Source organism: Dipodomys spectabilis, unplaced genomic scaffold, assembly GCF_019054845.1.
Source record: "Dipodomys spectabilis isolate Male_0828 unplaced genomic scaffold, ASM1905484v1 ptg000228l, whole genome shotgun sequence".
In the NCBI taxonomy this organism is placed as follows: domain Eukaryota; kingdom Metazoa; phylum Chordata; class Mammalia; order Rodentia; family Heteromyidae; genus Dipodomys; species Dipodomys spectabilis.
The window spans coordinates 2,772,289-2,785,665 of NW_024870905.1; positions in this window are offsets into that span (position 1 = coordinate 2,772,289).

Below are 13,377 nucleotides of genomic sequence, written 5' to 3' on the forward strand. Positions count from 1 at the left end.
TAATCACTGCTGGAAACCAGCACACACTCAGAGGGCACCAGGACAATACGGGAGTGAGGCCTCAGCCCTATTGCAAACAATGGATGAAGCTCAGAGGTCCACACCTAATTGCATGATGTACTCAGACCTCCTAAAGGTCCAACAGCTTCCAGATGCTGTCCGCAGCCCTTCAAAAAGATCAATCTGTGATGCCCTGCTCTAAAGCCCACCTGGTGTTTAGGGGCCCCCTAAGCTCAGCTTCTGCTCCTGAACCTGCCCATGTATTCTGTAAAGAGCCCAGAGAAACCCTTGGCATTTGTTGTACCCCAGAAGTCAGGCCACAGTGAGGCTTCTGCAGCCCCCACCCTTGCTCCAAGCATAGCCACCAACAAGGGAACACCCCCAGGTTCCACCGCAGACCTCTGATGTGTAATAAAAAGAGGCTGTGCTTGTGCTGGCACAGTCACCAGTCAGCAGTCTAGGCAAAAGGGCATTTGCTAAGGCCACCCCAAGTAGCTATGGGGCTCTGACATCAAGACAGAGGCAGGCAGGTGCACCCATGCAGGCTGCCTTTGAGAAGCTCCTCTTCCAAGTGCAGGCCTGCATGGTGGGCTTTGAAGCAGAATATGACACTGCAAAATTTCACAGCACACTAGAAGAACCTGACAAGCAATGGCCCTGTGCTCAGAGACCAAACCAAGGCAGGAAATGAGAGAGAGAGAGAAAGAGAGAGAGAGAGAGAGAGAGAGGCTATCTGTGTTTAATACCTATTTCAATATCCTTGATGAGTAATGCATATTTTTTATCAAGAAATAAAGAGGAAAACTTCAAACTCTAACTCTGATTGAGTAGCTAGGATCAATCTAAACTTCCTACCATAAACAATCACAAAAGTGGAAGCTATGTGAAACTATATATGTATATAAATGTAGATATAATATAAACATGTAGGTATATGTATGTATATTCACATATACAATGTGAATATATAATGTATAATATATATGTATACAGAGGGAAAAATAGAAATACAAATTATTTGAAGGAATAAAAACCAATAACTTCCAATTTTGATTGAAAGCATGAACCCTTCCATGCAGGAATCTATCAGCTCAAAAATGTCAATTAACTTAATTACACAGGTCCACATTAAGACACATTCTAATTAAACAAAACAGAAAACCTCCCAAAGCACAAAGACACAACTCATCACACACAAGTAATATTCAATGATATTAAGACAAATTTCTCATCAGAAACTAGATTCACTATTAGACAGCAAGGGCAGCAAATTTAAAGTGTTAAAAGGAGAGATCTAAATACCACCTTTCTAACAAATATACGTGCTCCAAATGTCAGAGATGAGCTAAGTACCTACTGATGGCTCAGACATATAATCCTAACTACTCAGGAAGGTGAATTGTGAGGGTGGTGGCTCAAAGCCACCCTGGAACTTGTCCCCTCAGGAGGAAGTTGTAGGACACAGCTGTCCTTGAGAAGAAGGGAGGCCTTTGTGCAGTGCTATTGCTGGAAAAAGACATTGGATAAGGTGGCCATCAAGAATAGAAGCTATTAGCTAGTGTCTCCAGAGAAGCAATTTATAAGATTCAGTAGTCCTCTAGAAAATAAGAGGATTGTGACCACTCTCCTAGTGGTTTCAGAAATGCCACGAGAATGACCAGAGCAACCTCAAGCCACATGTATTCCTTAGCAACAGTCTTTGAGGTCTAAGAGCTAGAGTATCAATGCTGGCAGGCTGTGATTGGTCCGCTATTTCTCTGACTTCACTGGCCCAGACTCTGATTGGTCCATTTCTTCTATGACATCACTATGCCTGGTTGTGATTGCTCCATTGTGTGAGGTCATGAAGGATATATAGGAAGCCACTGTGCTCCAACCTATGTCAGTTAACAGAGCTTGGAGCTCTTGCTTGATGACTCGCTGGACTGAATCAAAGTTAAATGATTTTTTGGTAGTGTGGATGGGCTGTTATTTGGATTTTGGTATTTCTTTCTACTCCCTCTGGGTTTTCCTTTATTTAATTTAATTTATTTAGGTAGATTTGCTACCTGCCATTGTAGCAGAAGGATGGAAGAACAGAAAGAATCAATCTAAAGCTGCTTGATGGAGGAGATCATCAAACAATACCAGAAAAAAGAGCTCTTTGACACAGGTACCTATGGAAAAGTGAAGCTGGCCCATTCCCTCCTTACAGATAAGGACATGGGATTTAAAATACTCTGAAAGTGAGAGTACTCATCATTGGATAAAGAATGAGGTGGACATTTTAAAGAAGATATGGCACAAACACATCATCAGTTTGTACCAGGTAATGGAGAAGGAAGAGTATGTGTATCTCATCATGGAACTGGCCACTAGGTGGTACCTCCTCGGGTGTATCTGAAAATTCTGCCGCCTATATGAGGATGAAGCCAGGAGGCTTGTCACACATGTAAGTGCTGTTCACTACTTACACCAAACAAAATAATACACGAAGACCTTAAGACCAACAATATCCTTTTGGACACCAAAGACAGTATCAAGGTCAGTGGATTTGGTCTGTGTATCTGGCTCACCCTGGGGCAGTTGCTAATGAATATATGTGGTAGAGTACTATTCCATCCCCCTGAAATGTTCTAGGAAGAAATGATGGCCTGGTGCAGTTGTCTCACACCTGTAATCCTAGCTATTTAGGAGACCGAGATGTGAGGATCATGGTTCAAAGCCAGCCCTTATGACTCTACCCTCTGAGCAGACTCATACGGATACAAAAGACTAATCTGAGTAGGAAACGGCAGAGGATAGCGGTGGCTAGCAAAATAGCTACCATTCTTCTCAGAACAAGCTGCTGAATGTGGGCCCTGATGAATAGGTTTATAAAATGTGAGGTGTGCATAAATTATGACTCATACACAAAAGGCTGCAATTAATATATGTCTGTCATGGATGGACACAAAATAATCTATTTATGTGAAATATATTGACTAAGCAATTTCATAATGGAAAAAGGGAAGATTAAAAGTTTCTGTGGCTGGGGGACGGTGGCTCACACCTGTAATCCTAACTACCCAGGAGGCTGAGATCTGAGGATCACAGTTGAAAGCCAGCCCAGGCAGAAAAGTATGTGAAACTATTATCTCCAATAAAACACTAGAAAACCGGAAGTGGTGCTGTAGCTCAAGTGGTAGACAACTCGCCTTGAGCTGAAGAGCACAGAGACAGTGCCCAACCCAGAGGTCAAGCCCCATGACCGATCAAAAACAAAACAAAACAAAAGTTTCTGGTGCAGGTCATTCTGTGGATTCCATCAGTATTGAAAAGAAAGTTCACAAGCAGAGGTAATGTTTAAAAAGTAGTGTGGATGTAATTAATGTCACTGAATTTTATACCTAGCAAGCATGAGGCCCTGTGTTCAGACCCCTGCACCTCCAAAAAAAAATGCTAAATCTTCCTTCTGTTACCTACCTTAAGTGGTAGCTAATTTTCTACTGTTATGATTGTATTGCTCAGAGGTTCTCTGGTGGATGTTTATTCATGCTTTTACACATAATCCATTATTTGAATATTGATGTTGAGTTGTAAAGTGTAATTTGTGTATTAAAATAAGGGCAAAGCCTGTATTTCTAACTCAAGAGGCTAAAGCAGGAAGATCCCTATTCAGTCAAGGCTGCATAGAGAGGTCCTTCCTAAATCTCGGTGCTAGTGCTCAAACTGGAGGGACAATTGTTTGTAAGAAATTACAAGTGAGAGATAAGGTTCTGCTCATATTAGGTTGTGTCCATGTCAGTTTGGATTTAATATTTACATAAACATAAAAAATTTCCTTTTCCCCTTACTCTCAGTATGTCATTTTGAAACTTTGTAGTACGTTTTTGTTTGCTGCACTTAAAAAAAACAACAGTTTTCCTTTGTATCATATTAAACATGATTTTTTCTGTATTACAATTTATTATTTATTTTTGAAAATGTTTTATGTTTTTTTTTTCTCCATCTAGGGACTGGCCACTGTCTCAGAGATTTTGCTCAGTTCTGCCAATGGAGCCACACTCAACTTCCAGCTTCTTTCTTTTTGAAGTCTCATGCAAACCCCAGCACTACTAAGGAGGCTGAAATCTGAGGATCATGGTTTGAAGCCAGTCTGAGCAGCAAAGTCTGAGGGTTTTTTTTTATTGTTATTTTGTCATTGGTTATGGGCCTGAAAACTAGGCTTTGGCGCTGTCCATCAACATTGTAGCTTAAGGTTAGTGCTCTATCAACTGAGCTGCAGCAACATTTTCGGCTTTTCCTGCTTATGTGGTTCTGAGGACTCAAACCCAGGTCCTCATACATGCAAGGCTAGCACCTACCACTGAGCCAACTTCCCAGAAGTCTCAGTTTCTTATCTCCAATTAATCTCCAAAAAGCTGGGGGTTGTAGTACTCTAGACTTGAGTAAAACATGGCAAGTTCAACCCCTAGTACTGGTAATTACATACACAAATCTCATGGACTTTCTTGCTAGTGTTGGCTTTGAACTGTGGCATGGGTAGCTAGAATCTACAGGCATGAGCAACCAGCCTCTGACATTTTAATATATTTACTCAGCTCTTTCTTGACTTCAACCTCAATGCTTTTTAATTGCTGTCAGTAGACCTGATCTCTGGGTCTCATTGCTGTTTTTTACCTATTTTTAAGGAGGGTGGAGTTGAACCCTCGGCCTGAGTGCTGTCTTTGAGCCCTTCAGCTTAAGGTGAATGCTCTACCATTTCAGCCACAGAGCCACTTCAGGTTTTCTGGTGGTTATTTGGAGATAAGTTCTCATTAACTTTCCTTCGCAGGTTGGTTTTGAGCCATGATTTTCATATCTCAAACTCCTGAATATCTAAGATTACAGGCTAGAGACTCAGTGCCCTTATGTTTACTAGTTTTTTGACTCAAGGATTATGTTTTACAACTCAACCATAACTACACTCCTAGCTTTTTGCTGGCTTATTGAATATAAGATTTTATTGTACTTTTCTGGATAGTCTGGTTTCAAACCATGATCCTCAGATTTCAGCTTCCTGAAGTGCTCTGATTATACACATGAACCACACACCGATTGTACATTTAAAAACGTTAATGTTATTTTTTCCAATTTTTCTTTTTAAAATTTTCCTTGTTTGTTATTTTTGTTTATGTGCTATTCCTGGGGCTACAAATCAGGGCCTGGATACAATACCAGAGCTTTTTCTTCAAGACTAGTGGCCTTACCACATAAGCCAAAATATAACTTGTGGCTATGCTTGTTTTGTCTTGGTGCTTGAAATAAGGCCCTGAGTGCTGTCCTAGAAAGTGATTGCCCAGTTTGCCACTTGACTCACAGCTCAACTCCAGTTTTTTTAATTCTTGGTACTAATAGGAGATAAGAGTCTTATGCAAAGCCCAGCATGGATCAGTTTTCTGAAATCTGAGGATCATGGTTCAAAGCCAACCAAGGCAGGAAAGTCCATGAGAACCTTAGCTCCCATTAATCAATGAAAAGCTGGGAGTGGTGGAGCTCTATCCTTGAACAAAACAGCACAAATTCAAGCCATAGGACAGCACACTGATGCACACACAGAGAAAGCCTCATGGACTTTCTTGCATGGGCTAGCTTAGAACCATGATCCTCAGATTTCAGCCTCTCTTCATATTCTCTTCTTTGAAAATTTTATTGGTCCTGTGGCTTGATCTCTAACTCTGGGGCCTATATCTTAACTTTTACATTCAAGGCTGATGCTTTTACAACCTTAGCCACAGCTCAAGGTTTTGGGCTGTGTAGATGAAGATGAGTCTCAAGCATATTCCTGCCCAGGCTGATTTGACATTGCAATCCTCAGAAGTCAGCCTCTTGTATAGTAAGGATTACATACATGACCAGCAACATTTGGGTCCTTTTAAAACATTAATATGTGCTTGCTTCCACTTTCTTTTCTTATTTTCTTCATTTTTGCTTGTCCTAGGAGTAGAAATTGAAGCTCAGATGCTGTCTCAGTGCATATATGGGACTAACCATTATATTTGGCTTTTGGGGGGAAGTTAATTGGAGACAAGAGACTCATGTAGAGGTAGGCCAGAATCGGGAAGCTGAAAATTGAGGAAAGTCCTTAACACTCTTTTCTCCAATTAACCACTAAAAATCAGAAAGTAAGTAGGTCATTGAAGAAAAGAGTGCAAGTTCAAACACAAGGATTGGCACGAGAGAGAGAGAGAGAGAGAGAGAGAGAGAGAGAGAGAGAGAGAGAGAGAGAGAGAGAGAGATACAGAGAGAGAACTTATGAACTCATATAACTGAGCTGAGCTTTAAACAGTATCCTCAAATTCCAGCCTGAGTAGCTAGAATCACAGATATGAGCCACCAATGATTGGTTCATTGAAACCTCTGGTATTGCCTCTTTCTTCTCTTCTTCTACCCTTCTTTTCATTTATTTCATTATTTTTATGTTTGTTGGTCCTGGAGCTTGAACTCTTGCAAGGCCTGGCCTGATACATGAGGCTGAAATCTGCCCATCATAGTTTGAAAGCAGCTTGAGCAAGAAAGTCCATGAAACTCTTATTTCCATTCAATCAAAAAAATCCTATCTCCAGTGTGGCTAACACACACAAAACAGTCTCCTGGAATTTCTTTTTTTTCCTTTTTTTATTGTGAAAATACTGTACATAGGGGTTACAATTACATGGGCAAGATAATGAGTATATTTCTTATCAATAATTGTAGCCTCCTCCTTTGTTTCCTCTTTCCATCCCTTCCCATCATGCCCCTCCCCCCCCACCCAGTCGTCCCTGCTCCACCTCCCCCGCCTCCACCAAAGTTGTAAAGTTCGTTTTCGACATAATGACTTGTACATCTCATGGTTGTAATGGGTCCACGTGTATCCCTGTTTAAACGATTTGTTTTTCCCCTTCCCCTCCACAAATTATACCGACATCAAATACAGTGTAAGCAGGGGTTATACTGTAGGGGAGGAACATATAAAGCAACAAAGAAATAATCTTATAAATGTGATAGAAACAATCGCATGAAAGAAAAAAAAACATTTGAATACATACCTTAGGGTTCATTTCCCTAACATCAACTTATCTGACCTTTTCTGCTTGACTCAGTACACCATGGAATTCTATGCCTCCAGCAGAAAGAATGACATTGCCCCATTTGTTAGGAAATGGAAAGACTTGGACAAAATTATATTCAGCAAATAAGCCAAGCTCAAAGAAACATAGGTCCCATGGTTTCCTGGAATTTCTTGACTGGGTTTGCCTTTACACTGGATCTTATATTTCAGCCTCCTGCTTTTCTAGAATTTCAGACATGAGCCAACAGTCCAAGGTTCTCTTCTTCAATCATTTAATTCTCTTATTGTCATCCTGAGGCTGGATCTCTGAGCCAGGGCACTGTTTCAGTTTTTTCCTCAGGGCTGGTGCTTTCCAACTACAAGCACATCCTCATTTCTGGATTTTGTTGCTGATTAGTTGGAGACTTAGGCAATTCCCTGCCCAGGTTGGGTATGAACAACAACTTTTAGATTTTAGCCTTCTGAATCACTAGGATTAAACACACCAATCAAAAATTCATGGATAATTTTGAAACTTTAATTGGATTTTCTCACACCTTTTTTCCCCTAGTCTTGAGACTTGAAATCAGGGCTTGGGCACTGTTCCTGAGCTTCTTTTACTGAAGGTGAGGATTCTATTACTTGAGCCACAATGCCACTACCAGCCTTTTCTATTCATGAGGTACTGAGGAAACAGACCCAGGAATTCAAACATGCTAGGCAAGCACTCTATCACTAAGCCATATTTCCTGCAATCCTTACACCTTTTTTTGTATTTTTATTTCCTTGTGTATGCGGTCCTGGGTCTACAAATCAGCCCAGGTGCTATCCCCGAGGGGTTTACTCAAGACTAGCAAATTAAGACATGAGCCAACACACAACTTGTGGCTATTTTTTGATGTTGTTTGGTTTTAAGTAGCTACTTAGAGTTGAGTATATGAATTCTCCTATCTGGGCTGGCTTTCAACTGTGAGCCTCAGATTTGAGCCTCCTGAGTAGCTACCATCTCAGGTGTTTGCCACCTATGCTTGGCTCATTTTAAACTGTGAAATTGGTTCTTTCTTCTCCCACCCTTCTCCACATTTATTTTATTCTTTGTGTGTGTGTTGGCACAAGTTAATATCAAGGTCTGGGTGCTGTTTCAGAAATTATTTTCTCATTTCTGCCATTGGAGCCATAGCTCAATCGCCAGGTTTTATTTTTCTTTCTTTTGGAGATGAGTCACATGTAAAGCCCGGCAAGACTCAGGAGGCTGAAATCTGAGTATCACAGTTTGGAGCCAGCCTGAACAGGAAAGTTCATGAGATTCTTTTCATCAACTACCAAGATGCTGGGAGTGGTAGAGCTCCTACACAAATTCAAGCCCTAGGTTGGCACAAAGAAAAAAAGCCCCATGGCCTTTCTTGTTTGGACTGGCCTTTCAATACTGTCTTCAAACTTCAGCCTCCTGAAATCTAAAATTATAAGCATGAACCAATAGCGCCAGGCTTATTTTTAAATCTCAAATGGTCATTTCTTCTCTTCTATCAGTTTTGTTTTTGGTCGACTATAGGCTGAATTATGGACCAGGAATCCGTTTCCCAGATTTTCGCCATATTTCAGTACTTTACAACTACTATCACACCTTCATTTCCAGCTTTTGCTGGGTGTTGAAGATAAGAATTTCTATCACTTTCTTACCCAGGCTGGCTTTGAGTTGTGATCCTCATATTTCAACTTTCTCAGTAGCTAGGAATACACAAATAAACCAACAACCCATGGCTTATTTTTAAATGATAATTTTCTCTTTCTCTCATCTTTCATAATTTGTGTTCTTTTTTCTTTGTTTTTGTATACCACATGAACCAGAACACAGCTAGTGCCATATTTTTGGTGAGAAATGACACATAAGGGTCTCATGGATTCTCCTACCTGGGCTGGCCATCAATGGTGATCCTCAGATTTCATCCTCCTGAGTAGCTGATAGAACATCGGTGAGCTACCAATGCTTGATTTATTTAAACCTCTGTCATTGGATCTTCCTTCTGCACTACTAGTCTCTCTTTCTTTAATCCTTCTGTGATTGTCCTGGGGCTTGAACTCAGGGCCTGGTTGCTTTCCCAGAAACTGATTGCCCAATCCTGCCACTTGAGCTATAACTCAATTCCCAGGCTTTTTTTTTCTTTTTGACAATTAATTGGAGATAAGAGTCTTAGGAAAGCCTACCATGAATCAAGCCAGGCTGAGAAGGAAAATCCATGAGACCATGAACTCCAATTAACCACTGAAAATCTTGGAGTGGTAGAGCTATGTCCTTGAGCAAACCATCACAAGTTCAAGGAGGCACACAAAGCTGCAAGATGGCAAACAGATGCACACATACCAGAATGTCTCATGGATTTTCTTCCATGCATTAACTTTGAATTGTGCATCCTCAGATTTCAGTCTCTGTTCTTCCACTCTCCTTTGTATTGATTGTTATTTGTAATTTTTAGTGGCCCTGCAGCTTGACCTCTGGCTCTGGGGACTGTTTCTTAACTTTTTAACTGAAGGCTGTTGCTTTACCACCTCAGCTCCAGCTCAGGGCTTTGTGCCAGGTAGCTGGGATAAGCATCTCAAGCACTTTCCTACCCAGGCTAACTTGATACCACAATCCTCAGATGTCAGGCTCTTGGGTAGTTAGGATTATCCACATGACCAACAACCCTTGTGTCATTTTAAAACTTTAATATGTACTTGCTACTTCCTTCTTTTGTTTACTTTCTATTTTTTGTATGTGTGTGCTGTTCCAGGGTCTACAATTTGGGGCTCATATTCTGTCCTAAAAGTTTTTATTCAAGGATATCCTCTATTACATGAGAAACATCATAACTTTTTGGCACTTTTTGGGGGGGGTTGATTAATTAGAGACGAGAGTCATGGACTCTCCTGCCTAGGCTGGCCATGAACCATCATCCTCAGATTTCAGGCTCTTGAATAGGTAGTAAAACATGTATGAGCCATTGATGCTTGATTGATTTAAGCCTTTGTCACTCGCTCTTCCTTGGTTACTTCTACTCTTCTTTCTTTCTTCTGTGCATGTCCTGGGGCTTGAACTCAGGGTCTGCCTGCAGTTCCAGAAAATATTTGCCCAGTTTGCCACTTAAGCCACAGCTCAACTTCCAACTAAATAAGGTAGCTAAAATCTGAGGACCATGTTTCAAAGCCAGCCTGGGCAGGTAAGTCCATGACATTCTTATCTCCAATTCACCACCCAAAAACTGGGAATGCTAGGGCACTAGGCAAAGGATACTACAGAAACACACACATCACACATAGATACACACACACACACACACACACACACACACACACACACACACACACAAACATTCACACATACACACACAAAGTCTTCTTGACTTTGTTTTTTGGGTTGACCTTGAAACTTGATCCCAAGATTTTTGCAGCCAAGAATCAACTACAGCCATGATCAACAAACACCAGGCTTATATTTAAATTTACAATTGGCCTTTCTTCACTTCTCCTACAATTTTTTAGCACTAAGAATTGAACTCTGGGTCAGCAGTTTTTTTTAATTATCTTTTGCACCAAATACAGTGCTTTACATCTACAGTCATATCTGCGCTTCCAGCTTTCGGCTGGGTAGTTGGGGTTAACAGTTTCATGTACTTTCCTGCCCAGTCTAGCTTTGAACCTAGAATGGATAGGAATACATACATGAACCAACTCAAACCTTAGTTTTCTTTTCCCATCATTTTTTAAGTCGTGGGGGTATTTGTTTGTTTTGAAATGTATGTCTAGGACTTCAACTCAAGGCCTAGGTTTTGTCCCAAAGTTTTTATTTGAGACTAGCACTCAACCAAATGAGCCAAAGTACAAATTGTAGCTTATTTTTGGTGGAAAATTAGATATATGAGTCTCATGGACCCTCCTGCCTGGGCTGACCAGGAATCGTGAATCTTAGATTTAATTCTCCTGAGTACCTTGTACAACATGTGTGAGAAACCAATTTGATTGATTTGTTTGATTCATTTCAACCTCTGTCACTTACTCTTCCTTTTGTACTTCTATACTCTTTTTATTTCTTCTGTGTTTGTCCTCCAGCTTGAACTCAGGGTCTGGGTGCTGTCCCAGAAATTTTCCCAGTTCTGAGAGTTGAACCACAGCTAAACTCCAGGATTTTTTTTCTGTTTTGGTGTTTAATTTGAATGAATATAATGTAGAGCCAGACCAGATTTATGAGGCTGAAATCTGAGAATCAAAGTTGGTGCCAGCCTGGGCAGGAAAGTACATGATACCTCCAATTATAACCACTAAAAAGCTGAGATTAGTAGAGCTTTGAGCAAAACAGTACAAGCTCAAGCAACAGGACTCACACACAGACATACTTACACAAACACAAGTCTTATGGACTTTCCTACTCGGTCTGGCCTTTAAATATTATCCTCACGTTTTAGCCTCTTGAGTAAACAATTACAGTTATAAGCCACAAGTGATGAGCTGATTGGCTCATTGCAGCCTCAGTTATTGGTTCTTTCTCTTCTAGTCTTCTTTGCGTGTATTCATTTCATTTTTTGTGAGTGTGCTAGTGCTTGAGCCAGAACTCATGCAAGGACTGGCCTGTTTCAGGAGGCTGAAATCTGACCATCATGGTTCAAAGCCAGGCTGAGCAGGAAAGTCTCAGATCCTTACCTCCAATTAACTGCCAAAAATCTGGGAGTACTACAGTTCTAGCCCCAGGATGGCCCACAAGCAACTGTCTTCTGGACTTTCCTGCTAGAATTGGCCTTTACACTGGATACCCATATTTCTACCTCCTGGAGAATTACAGACATGAGTCACAAGCCCCAGGTTCTCTTCTTATTTACATTTTTGTGATCCTGAGGCTGGGTCTCTGAGCAAGGGCACTGTTTCATAGCTTTCTCACTCAAGCTTGGTGCTTTACAAATCCATCACTGATTCACTACTGTTTTCTTGTTTATTTGTTTGCTGGTATTTAGGATTACACGCAAAAGGAAGTGGCACTGTAGCTCAAGTGGTAGAGCACTAGCCTTGAACTGAAGAGCTGAGGAACAGCGCTCAGGCCCCTAGTTCAAGCCTTACAACCGACCAAAAACAGAGGATTACACACAAAAACCAAAACCTCATGACTCATTTTGAAAATTTAATTGGATTTTCTTATACATTTTTTAATTTCTACTTTTTATTTCCATATGTATGCTGGGCTTAGAGCTATAAATCAGAGTCTAGGTATTTTTCTAGTTCCTTTTTTTTTTTTTGCCTGTCATGGAGCCTGAGCTCTGGGCCTGGGCGCTATCCCTCAGCTCCACTGTGCTACTGAGCCACTTCTGATTTTTCCTGCTTATGTGTTGGTGAGGAATTGAGCCCAGGGCCTGATGCATGCAAGGCAAGAACTCTCCCACTGAGTCACCTTCCCAGCCCCCTCCCAGTACATTTTTAATACTAACTCTCTAATATGTGAGCCATACCACAATTAAGAGCTTTTAAAAAATAACTGTAGCTGGCTAATTAGAGTAGAGTTCATGGTCTCCCCTGCCTTGGCTGGCCTTGAGTACTGATCCTCAGATGTGAGACCCTTGAATAAGTACAATAACAAGTGTAAGCTAACTCAATTTTGCTCATTTTAACCTCTGAAATCGGCTCTCCCTTTTCTTCTTCCACTTTTCTTTTCATTTATTTATTTTATTCTTTTGTGTGCTGGTCCTGGAGCTTGATCTCAAGGTGTGGGTGCTGTCCCAGAAATCATTGTCACATTTCTGCCATTTGAGCCACATCTCAAAACCAGGTGTTTTGTTTTTCTTCTTCTTTTTGGTGGTTCATTGGAGATAAGTGTCTCATGCAAAGCACAGAATGTCTCAGGAAGCTGAAATCTGATTATCAGTTTGAAGTCAGCCTGCACAGAGAATTCCATGAGACTCTTTACCTCCAATTAGCTGGTAGTCATCCCACCGATTAGCTGAGAGTAATAGAACACCAGCCTTGAATAAAGTAGGACAAATTCAACCCCCATGACTGGCACACACAGAAAAAATGTCCCATGTACTTTCCTGCATGGGCTTGCCTTTAAATGTTATTTTCTGATGAGTTCTGGGAAGATGGCAGAGGACAAGCTGGAGGTTAAACAAGCTCTCCCATACAAAACAATTTTAGTGTTCCAATAAACAGTCCTAAGCCAGAGAATCAAACCAAGTGTGCCATCACAGGACAGAGAGTTCGGCCAGAGAGGGAAAATCCAGGCAAGGAGACAGATATGAGCACTTGCCAGTAGCCACAGATGTGGCGGCAGGGGCGGCAGCAATAGCCGCCATACCTGCAACACAGAGAGTCCAGGACTTAAGTGCCAG